The sequence below is a fragment of the Nothoprocta perdicaria genome, unplaced genomic scaffold, assembly GCF_003342845.1.
Source record: "Nothoprocta perdicaria isolate Ctin4 unplaced genomic scaffold, notPer1 scaffold_88, whole genome shotgun sequence".
NCBI classification, from domain to species: Eukaryota; Metazoa; Chordata; class Aves; order Tinamiformes; family Tinamidae; genus Nothoprocta; species Nothoprocta perdicaria.
The window spans coordinates 1,292,575-1,301,764 of NW_020456176.1; the positions used below are offsets into that span (position 1 = coordinate 1,292,575).

The window sequence follows — 9,190 nt, forward strand, 5'->3', positions numbered from 1 at the left end:
GATAAAGGCAAAAACAAACCCAAATCCAGGTGATTATTTGAGGGTCTCTGGGCCTCAACTAGAATCAACTCCAAAGTTGCAAAGTTGCAAAGTTGTAAAAATATACTCATGTTTAGCAGATGGTTCTATCCTACTTGACTTGACAGTGGAGCATTTGGTAGAGTATGGACATAAGTCTGGCCTGGGTGCTGGCGACTACAAGCAATGCACATTATGCCTTGACCCTCCTCCCTTTCCTCTGACTATACCCAAGCCTCCAGTATGTATTTTGAGGCCCTGTGGCCTGAACACAGATGACTGATCACACTTGCAGTAAACTTTTAGTATGTCTTCACCTTGACAGTGAACCAGATATTGGAATTTAACCTGAAGCATTTTGCTTTCCCATAAAATAAAAATATTCTGTCCTAAATTACAACCTTTAAAAACATAAGCAAACAAACAAAAAGTCTAACTCTCTTTCTGCCTGGCTGTAATTCCATGTTTCCTCTCTCTAATTTCCCATGCACTGCCTCTTACCTTTGCTGGTCTCCCACGAAACGCTGGCAGGGTACCAGCAGGTCTGACAGCTTCTTCTGGGCTCTCTGCCATGCCAACATATCTCATGTTCCTGAGGGTTCCTGGGGGACTCGTGACGCACGATGCCTCCCCGGGCCGCGGTGGCCAGCAGGCTTTGGGGGCTGCCCTTGGCCCCACGTTTGGCCAGAAATGCTGGCCCAGGTCGAGGGGATGAAGAACGATGAGGAAATGTGGGCGAGGGATGGAAGAGCGGCACTGGAACCGAGCAGGCCTGGAGTGGGAGGAGAGGTCTAAAAACAGTGGCAGAGAAGAGATAGTAGGTGTTCCAGAAGTATCTGAGATTGAAGGGAAGATGCAAATACTCAGGATAAGACGTAAGGGATGATCTATGGGGGGAATGGAGACTGGGAACCGAACGGAAAGGGAGCGAAGGAAAAAAGATGAGTTAGGACAGGGAGAATGATGAGTGTGGGGCAGAGTGAGGGGGAAGAGGAAGCTTCTTTAGGATTTATTAAAATATGAATCATTGTAAGTCCACATTTAGCAGCAGTGGGATGTACTTCCCAGGCTTTCTGGAATAGCCTGTCCCTAGCTGTAGTCCATTGCTCTATGGGGTTACTGGTGCCAAGTGGCCAATCAGACAGCCCAGTGTTGACGCCTGCTTAGCTGGATAATTCAGAATCAAGGAAATTAATGTGAATTTTAATTTCAGCATTTCCAAAGTGGCAAAGACTTCAAAAGGTGTCATAGTGACTGTAAGTACAATTAAGACCTACTGGGAAATGTGAAAGGAATAGCAACAGTAACCTACAGCCAGCCAGTGTGTGTGAACCCTCAGAATTTCCAAGTGTGAAATTGTTGGATTTCAGTGCTGGTTTAATGGCAAATTTCAGTGTAGATTTAACATTCAGGAACACCTCCTTTGTTTAACCTTTGCATAACATACATTGCTAATAAATGCAATTATCACATGTATGTGTATTACTAATAGATGTAATCATAAAGTGTGTATATATATGCTAGATACATTCATGAAAATACATGTATATGCACACATACTAAAATGCACATGAACCTATATACGTTATATATATGAAATGCGAGGCTGTAGGAAGACTCAAGAATATTTTCTGTACTTGTCCCTGTTAGTGTAAAACAGCCCTGTGATTGTCCCTATTATGTTAATAATTCTTTAACTGACTAAATGTCATCCTTGCCTTCTTACACACTTTCCTTTTTCTCCCCCCAAAATCTTACGGTTTTAATTTTACAAAATGCAAAACCAGGGATGTTCTGAGTTAGAGTTGCCATACCTGACCTCAGTCTGAAAGTTCATTTTTTGATCAATGCAGGGATCAGGTGGCTTTAAAATAATTGGCATTGCTATGCTACCTTTTCTAGCTAGGACACAGGAAAGAGTGACTGCAGGTGCTCTGGTAACTTGAATTGGTTTTTTGCTTTTGTAAATTAACAAAAATATCTTACCAGTTAATGTAAAGCCTTTTATGTCCCCTCCAAAATTTCAGTCTTCAGTGGATTCACATCTGCAGTTTCATTTAATAGGAGCCAGATGTTGAAATCGAGGCAGTATTTATTAGGAAGTTTGCACTGGAGAGGGCCTGCTAGCACCAGTGTGCTCCACTGGATGCAGAACTTTCTAATCAGCAACCTTCAAACTTCATTTTGCAAGCAGGAAGATGTGGCCAAATGTATATAAAATGCCAAAGCTATGGCATTACACATCCCAAACGTTGTTAATGCTTTTAAAACTGCAGGTTCCTAGTGCACCAGTATGAATGACCACGCACACTGCCTCATCTCTGTGACAGGGAGAGGCCAAGAAATAAGACAACAGACAGCAGAGAGTGGAACCCAAAGTTAAACAAGCCTAAAATCAGCAGTGGTGGTGAAAGAGAAGGTGGGAGCTGGAGCTGCTCGGGAGCAGCCGTCGGTGGCGCCCGGCATCCTGGCTCAGCCACGAGGCAGGAGGACTTGGGATCTGCTGCTCCTCCAGGGATGGCATTGAGAAGAGAAGGCTGAGAGGGGATCTGATTAACGTGGATAAGTTCATGAAGGGGGAATGTAGGGAGGAAGCGGACAAGCTCTTTTCAGTGGTGTCCAGTGACAGGACAAGGGGCAATGGGTACAAGTAGAAACACAGGCAGTTCCTTCTCCATGTGAGGAGGAACTTCTTACTGTGAGGGTGACAGAGCCCTGGCACAGGCTGCCCAGGGAGGCTCTGGAGTCTCCTTCTCTGGAGGTCTTCCAATCCCGCCTGGATGCTGCCCTGTGCCCCGTGCTCTGGGTGTCCCTGCTGGAGCAGGGGGCTTGGACTAGATGATCTCTAGAGGTCCCTTCCCACCTTAAACATTCTGTGATTCTGTGGCAGCATCTTCCCATGCTCTCTCCATGCTTAGCCATGCCAGACATGGTTAAGATGTGTCTGATGTGATTAAAATCCTGAAGTAGATACATGGTGGCTTTTCTGATCACTGTTAGGATAGAGGTCTGAGTACCTTCTCTGGGAGGTATAAAGTGTAGAAGAAAGAATATATGATATAGAAGAGAAAAAGATTTATTCACTGTATATTTTGCTTTGACTCTTTTTTTTTTTTTTTTGGTACAAAATCATTATTCACTAAAGGGAGAGGCATCACCAGTCTTTCGCCCTCATGAGCTGGAACATTTTGCTCTTGCAGCATAATCAGATTTTCCAAGCAAAACTCCTGGTTATTTCAGTCACATTTATGCAGCTGTATGAGGCCTTGGCAAAATGCAAGCACTGCAGAGCATGGTAACATTTCAAATATAAAAATTAAATCAATAATGTAGACTTAAATTTTAAAGGCCAAATTAAAAAAATTATATTGTGCCTACAAGATATGCATGCAGGTACCTGATTGGATTTTGTATGTATTAAGCAAACAGTCTACAAATGTGGAGAGAGCACCTCCACACAGTGATATTCAGAATCTAAATGGGTAATATTTGGCATCCTTTCATTTCCTGGCAACTTTTGCTTTGCATTTTGCAAGTGCAAAGGTTTAAGTTTAAGATCAAATCTTTATAAAGAACTGAGAATGAGTTGGAAACACAAAATAAAAGACTTCTAGAAAGTCTGTGTAGGAGATGTTATATTCCAGTATACTTCATTCTTCTGATGTTGTTTGGGTCTCAGTGTTAAAATAATTCAATAACTAAAACTGAATGGCATTGCATGTTTTGTAATAAGGCACAACTGTCGCTTCAGAGCAATGGGGTGAATGTTGCAGAGGCTTTGGTGGGAGTTTGGCTCAGTTAAAGGACAGAGACACAGAATTTCTCTGCGCATCATCCGTTTCATGTTGGTTTTCCTGTCTGTCCATCACTTGTTGTTCTTAGTGTCGGGAATAGTATGTTTGTGCTGCAAAATCCAACTATGAGTCAGTAAGCTATAAATTCATGAGCTACCCTGTATTTCTTTCACTGATTTCCCCAGGTTTTCCCTCTTCTCACCTGTAAAATGGAGGAGAGCTACTTATACCTGGGAAGTTGCATAATTTTATTTTACCTATTGCTAATCACTGCAGTGTGTCTATGAATGTTTGTAAAGCTCTTTGAAGATGAAAATTGCCAAAGAAGTGCTAGGGATGATTATTATAAGTTAATGAATAAATTTCAGCATGCATTTGATTGCCAGGTAATTCAGAGGGGAATCACCAACCCTTCCCTCTTTTCGAGGAAGAGAAGTTGACAGTCAGCTAGTTGCTAATTAGCACTCAGCTGAAATGCCTCCAAAGCTGAGTGCTCCCAGTTGAATCCTTTAAAAAGTAAGCTTTCAACTAATTGAAATATGCTGCAAGTTGAGCAGTGGGTGAGGTCTGTAACAGGTAAATTGGTACTGTGGAGTCTAAAGAGTAGAAAGAATGTTAAGGTTTTTCAGGAAGAGACAAGAAGTTTTGGGAAACCCTAGCCAAGGTAAGCGCCTCTCTTCCACAGCTGTACACCCCTTCCCTGTCTCTGACCTACTTTGTAAGCCGCTTCTCCTGTGAGAGCGAGTTAGGGAAGAGGAATTGCTTGAGACCTGTGTGTCAGTGTGGTTTTCCTTGTTTTTTTAGAAGCATATATTGAGATGTGGGTTGTAGGGACTCTTATTCAAGGCTGGGATAGGCTTATGTAATTTGGCAAACATGCTTTGCTTTAAGATTTACAAAGCTTATGGTAGATTCTAGTTAGTCTTACGTTAGAGCTCAGTGACAGTGTTACCTGCATTGGACTCTTGTTTAGATTTTAAGGCAAAATAATGGTATCAGAAAGAGGCTTGGAGTCTTACGGCGCTTGCCTGTGTGCTGGCCTGATTTTGAGCTGGTGAGTCAGTCTCCCAGGCTATACTCTATCCCTGCAGCCTCTTCCTACCACCTTTTTGTTGTTTTTATTTTTTTGATTATCTGCCAGGTACATCCAATAAATAACAGAATTGTCTTCCCTGCTGCTGAAGGCTGTATTCTTCTTTGGGCTCTGGGAGGCCTCTGCGAGAGGTAAATGACAAATTTCATCCTTTCTTTTCCCTGTGTGACCACTCTGAATTCACCATTCTCAAGATCAGCTCTCCAGGCTTACCCTATGGAGGACTCACTTAACTAAACTTGTTAAGTGGCTTGGGAGAAGAAACTTGGTTGCTTGAGAGAGCATTTCTCAGCATCAGCCTCCTGTGCTCACCCACCCGAAACGCCAGCCATGTGTGTGGTGGCAGGAGAAGAAACACAGCATGGAGTGAGAAAGTGTGGAAGAAGTTATAGAAAAAGAACTTGGGAGAAAGAACTCTGGCAAGGGACAATGGGCAGATAGGGAGGATACGAAGGAAAGAGAAAAATTAGCACTAAGGGAGAGGAATTAGCACTAAGATGAGGGAAAAATGGAGCAAGGAAGCAGAAGCTGTTGGAGAAGCTTCCTGAAGCTGTTGTGTTCTGGAAAGTGGCTTTCATGGCATCCTCAGAACTGCTGTAAAACCAAAGTATATGACCTCTCTCTGGCTGTTTGTTAGTCTAGGAGATCAGATCCTGACAGTGGGCAAATGTTCACTGGTATCCTGAAACTATTGCATTCCGTAGGGAAGCCCCTTTGGATGTCAAGGGCTGAGCAGTTACCTTTGGGACCTCACTCTCCTTTCCCTGAGCCTCATGGAGTTCCTTCCCTTGACAGGTTCAGCTTTGCTGTGGTAATGTTGTACTGGGTACCAGCAGCGCCCGGGTGTGATGGAGGGTACAGGCGGGCATCCCAAATCTACCGTCCCCGAGACCGGAGCTGTGCAGTGCGGTCTGCCCTGCCGGCAGCACGGCGAGGAGCTGCCTGAAGCCTCCGGAGCCTGAAGAGCAGGTCTGTCCCCTGCGAGCTGCAGAGCTCTGAGAGCTGCACAGCTCCAAGAGCCTCCCTGTATGAGGTGCATGGGGAAGACACTTAACTGCTGAGCAGGGGAGTTTCCAGAGGTTGGCTGGAGAGAGCGCGGCTTGATGTCTGCTGCATCTTGGTATGTGGAGAGGGCTCCTGCCTCTAACTGCGAGATGGGATTTGCTCCCCTTAAAGCTGGTCTTCTGCTCTCCTCCCTAGCCCTACCTGCCATAGGTTGCTCTACATGAGCTGTACAAGTGAGGCTGCTTGCTCAGGGACTGGCCAGCTCCTCGAGGGTTGCATTCCCTTGGGCATTCATAAAGTTCCTAGACAAAATGGAACATCATTTTTGATTATGGACAAAGACCTTGTATACGCTGGGGAGCTTAAAAAGATTTTTAAAATCTCTTCTATGTTGTCTGTTCAGAGGCACTTCTAGCAACACTGATGTGTGCTTAGAGCTCCAACTCTCGAAAAAATCACATGTATTGTCATGAAATAGGTGAAAAGAATCCTTAGATTTGTCCTGTGTAGGGAATTATCGTATGTGTAATTTATGTAAGGCAGGTTTGAGTTTGCAAAAAGTCTGGAACATTTGAAAACGTGCGAATCGTTCTCACTGCTCTGTAAGCCGTGAAACACATTACTTCTGGTGTGCCCTGCTTAGGCACTTTCGGAAAACCTTTCTGCTAAAAATAATTGTGTCATTTATTAATGACGGAAGAGAACATTAATCATGACCAAAAAAAAAGTAAGCAGTCTACATGAAGAAAAAAAAATCTGGAAGCATATAGTAAGCCACACAAATATTTTTAACAATATATTCAATGAAATTATTTACTTTTTTATGTACAACTTGTCTGTGAACAGGCAGTGTTTTTTTCTGAATATTTTCTTTTTAAGTCTCAATATATTAACATATAGTGGAAAAAAATCACAGTTTCTGGATTTCTTATAAACTGTGAGTGTGCAATATGTTGTAGTCTATATCTATAGAAATTAATGGCAGTACTCAGTCCTGAAATTATTCAAAATTCTAAGTCTGACCTCTATGATTGGGCCTTTATTATATGTGATGGGGTGGCATTGATATTTTTCACTGATTATCCCAACTTTTCATAATCAAATTTAATTTAGATACAAAACCCAACATTGTGTATGAACATTCAAGGCCAGTTTTGTTTTTTACCTAAGGTTCACTTGACTTATGAAAATATTTAATGCTATATGGCTTTTTACTGAGAAACCAAAGGGTTTTGTTTAACTAAAGGACAGTATAAGTAGGTGGTTCTGGCTAATGCCGTACAGAAATTCATGGCTGCTTGAGTGGTGTCAAGAAATCTCATTTCCTCTAGTTATTAGCTCTTCACTTGCTGTGTACCTTTAAGCAACATCAGCCTCTTCCTTCCCTGCTTTTTCAAGAGCTCCAAAGCACCTTAAATGCATCCACACAGACCTGGCTTACTGACACAGACCCGACAGTCAAGGCACACCAGGCACAAACACTGCAATTATACCTATTCACAGCTGTATCTCTTTTCATTAGTATTATTAAGTACTTATTAAAAACAATGCTGCATAGTCAGCTCTGCAAAGCATGGGCTGTGTCTCTGGCATAGGCAGCGTTTTCTGTGCAGCTCTCTGTCACCCAGCCGGTGTGCTGAGGTGTCACCATGCTGGTGTGCTGAGGTGTCACCGTGCTGAGGTGTCACCCAGCCGGTGTGCTGAGATGGAGCGTGGAGGCTGCTGTGGTCTCGTGCAGCTCCCCACACTCTTGTCACAGCAGTGGCAGCACCAGAGCACCTGTGAGAAGGTGAAGGGCAGGGAGGGATGAACGAGCCAGCCCTTCTCGCCCGCTGCCCCATCCTGCTTGTGTCCTGAAGAAACAAGGACTGTCGCCGTGGTCTGGGTGGCTTGGGCAATCTCTCTGTGGCAGCACATCTTGGCAGCACTGCAGCTTTCACACGGGTGGTATGAGGGGATGGGATGTGTGCGATTCTCCTGCAAAAAAAAAAAAAAAAAAAAAAAATCCATGCCTCTCTCTGAAGTGAAGGGAAATGTTCATGAGGAGCTGTCAGGGAGACGTCCGTGACTTACACGGATCCTTCTGTGTGTGCCCAGGAGAGGGCAATATGGCACACAGGCTGCAGCCAGCTCCTAGCACCATGTCTCCTTGGGGTGTCCGCAGCCTGTGTGGTTAGTGCCTGTCCAAAGAGACCCGAACTGTGTCTGTGCCTCTGCCCGGCACATCTGGGGCCTCCCTGCTCCTTCCCACCTGCGTTCCCACCACAGGAATCGTGCCCATTTCCCCATGCCTCTCCACTCCATCGTGCTGCCTCCTTTGTGGAGGGGCTGCAGCACCAGGGTGGCTGGGGTGAGCTGGGTTGAGGTTTCAGGATCTGCCGTGTGGGACATGCAGCTACTCGTGTGCACCTGTGCATTGGGGGAAGGAAACCCGCACACCCCATGTGTTCACAGCCACACACCGCAGCCATGTTCTCCTCCACGTGTGGGAGCGCGCGCCATCCTCTCCCTCTTGCTTTCCTGCCTCTCTCTCCTTCTGCTCTCCCTAAACCCATCTGCCGGATTAAGGAATTTATGGGTCGCCCTAACCCCGGGGCCAGCTGCTTGTGGTTGAGTGCGGCTGTGCTGTGCCTGAGGGCCGTCCCAGCGCGGGCCGCAGCCGCGTGCTCCCTCAACGGCGGCGCGTCCCCCCCCAACAGTGGCATGTGCCCCACAGCAGTGGCGTGTGCCCCACAGCAGTGGCGCGCGTGGAGCCGCCGCCTCACGAGCGAGCGGCGGCACCGCGGGCGGGAAGTGCCGCGGGCGGGCAGGAAGATGGCGGCGCTGCCGCCCACCCTGCGGCTTCGGGGGACAGTGGCCACGGGAGGCCCTCGGCCCTCGCCGCGCTCCCCAGCAGTCGCAGTGGAAAACCGTGCGTTGTAATGTCAAGTTTAGCTTCTTAAAGCAGCGAATTTTAGCCTCGTCAGAAAGGCCCTGGAAAAGATACAGTTTTCCAATGGTGTAAAATTCCACCATTTTAATTACAAAAAGGAGCATATTCTTTATTGGATAAAAGTACTTTACTTGGGTTTTCTTGGCAAACAAAAGAAAATCTTCAGTTTGGTGGGTTGTTCCTTGTTTTGCTTGCCTTCTCTAAAGTAGGTTGTAATTCAGTCAAACGTGTGAAAATGTGTTGTAGTTGCAGTTTTCCTGGTCCTTTTGGCCTTAGGCCTTGGGGAGGCCTTGAGACACAAGGCAGGTGGACCTAGCAAGGCCCACGCTTAGGTGCGTGTTGGTGTTA

At 45.6% G+C, this 9,190-nt stretch overlaps 1 long non-coding RNA gene across 1 annotated transcript; it reads left to right on the forward strand.

Moving 5' to 3' along the window:
- The first annotated feature begins 4,365 nt into the window (after positions 1-4,365).
- On the forward strand, positions 4,366-6,550 carry LOC112958538. The gene is made up of 3 exons (XR_003251439.1): positions 4,366-4,476; positions 4,954-5,036; positions 5,701-6,550. It is a non-coding gene; the product is annotated as an uncharacterized LOC112958538 (long non-coding RNA).
- The last annotated feature ends 2,640 nt before the right edge of the window (positions 6,551-9,190 follow it).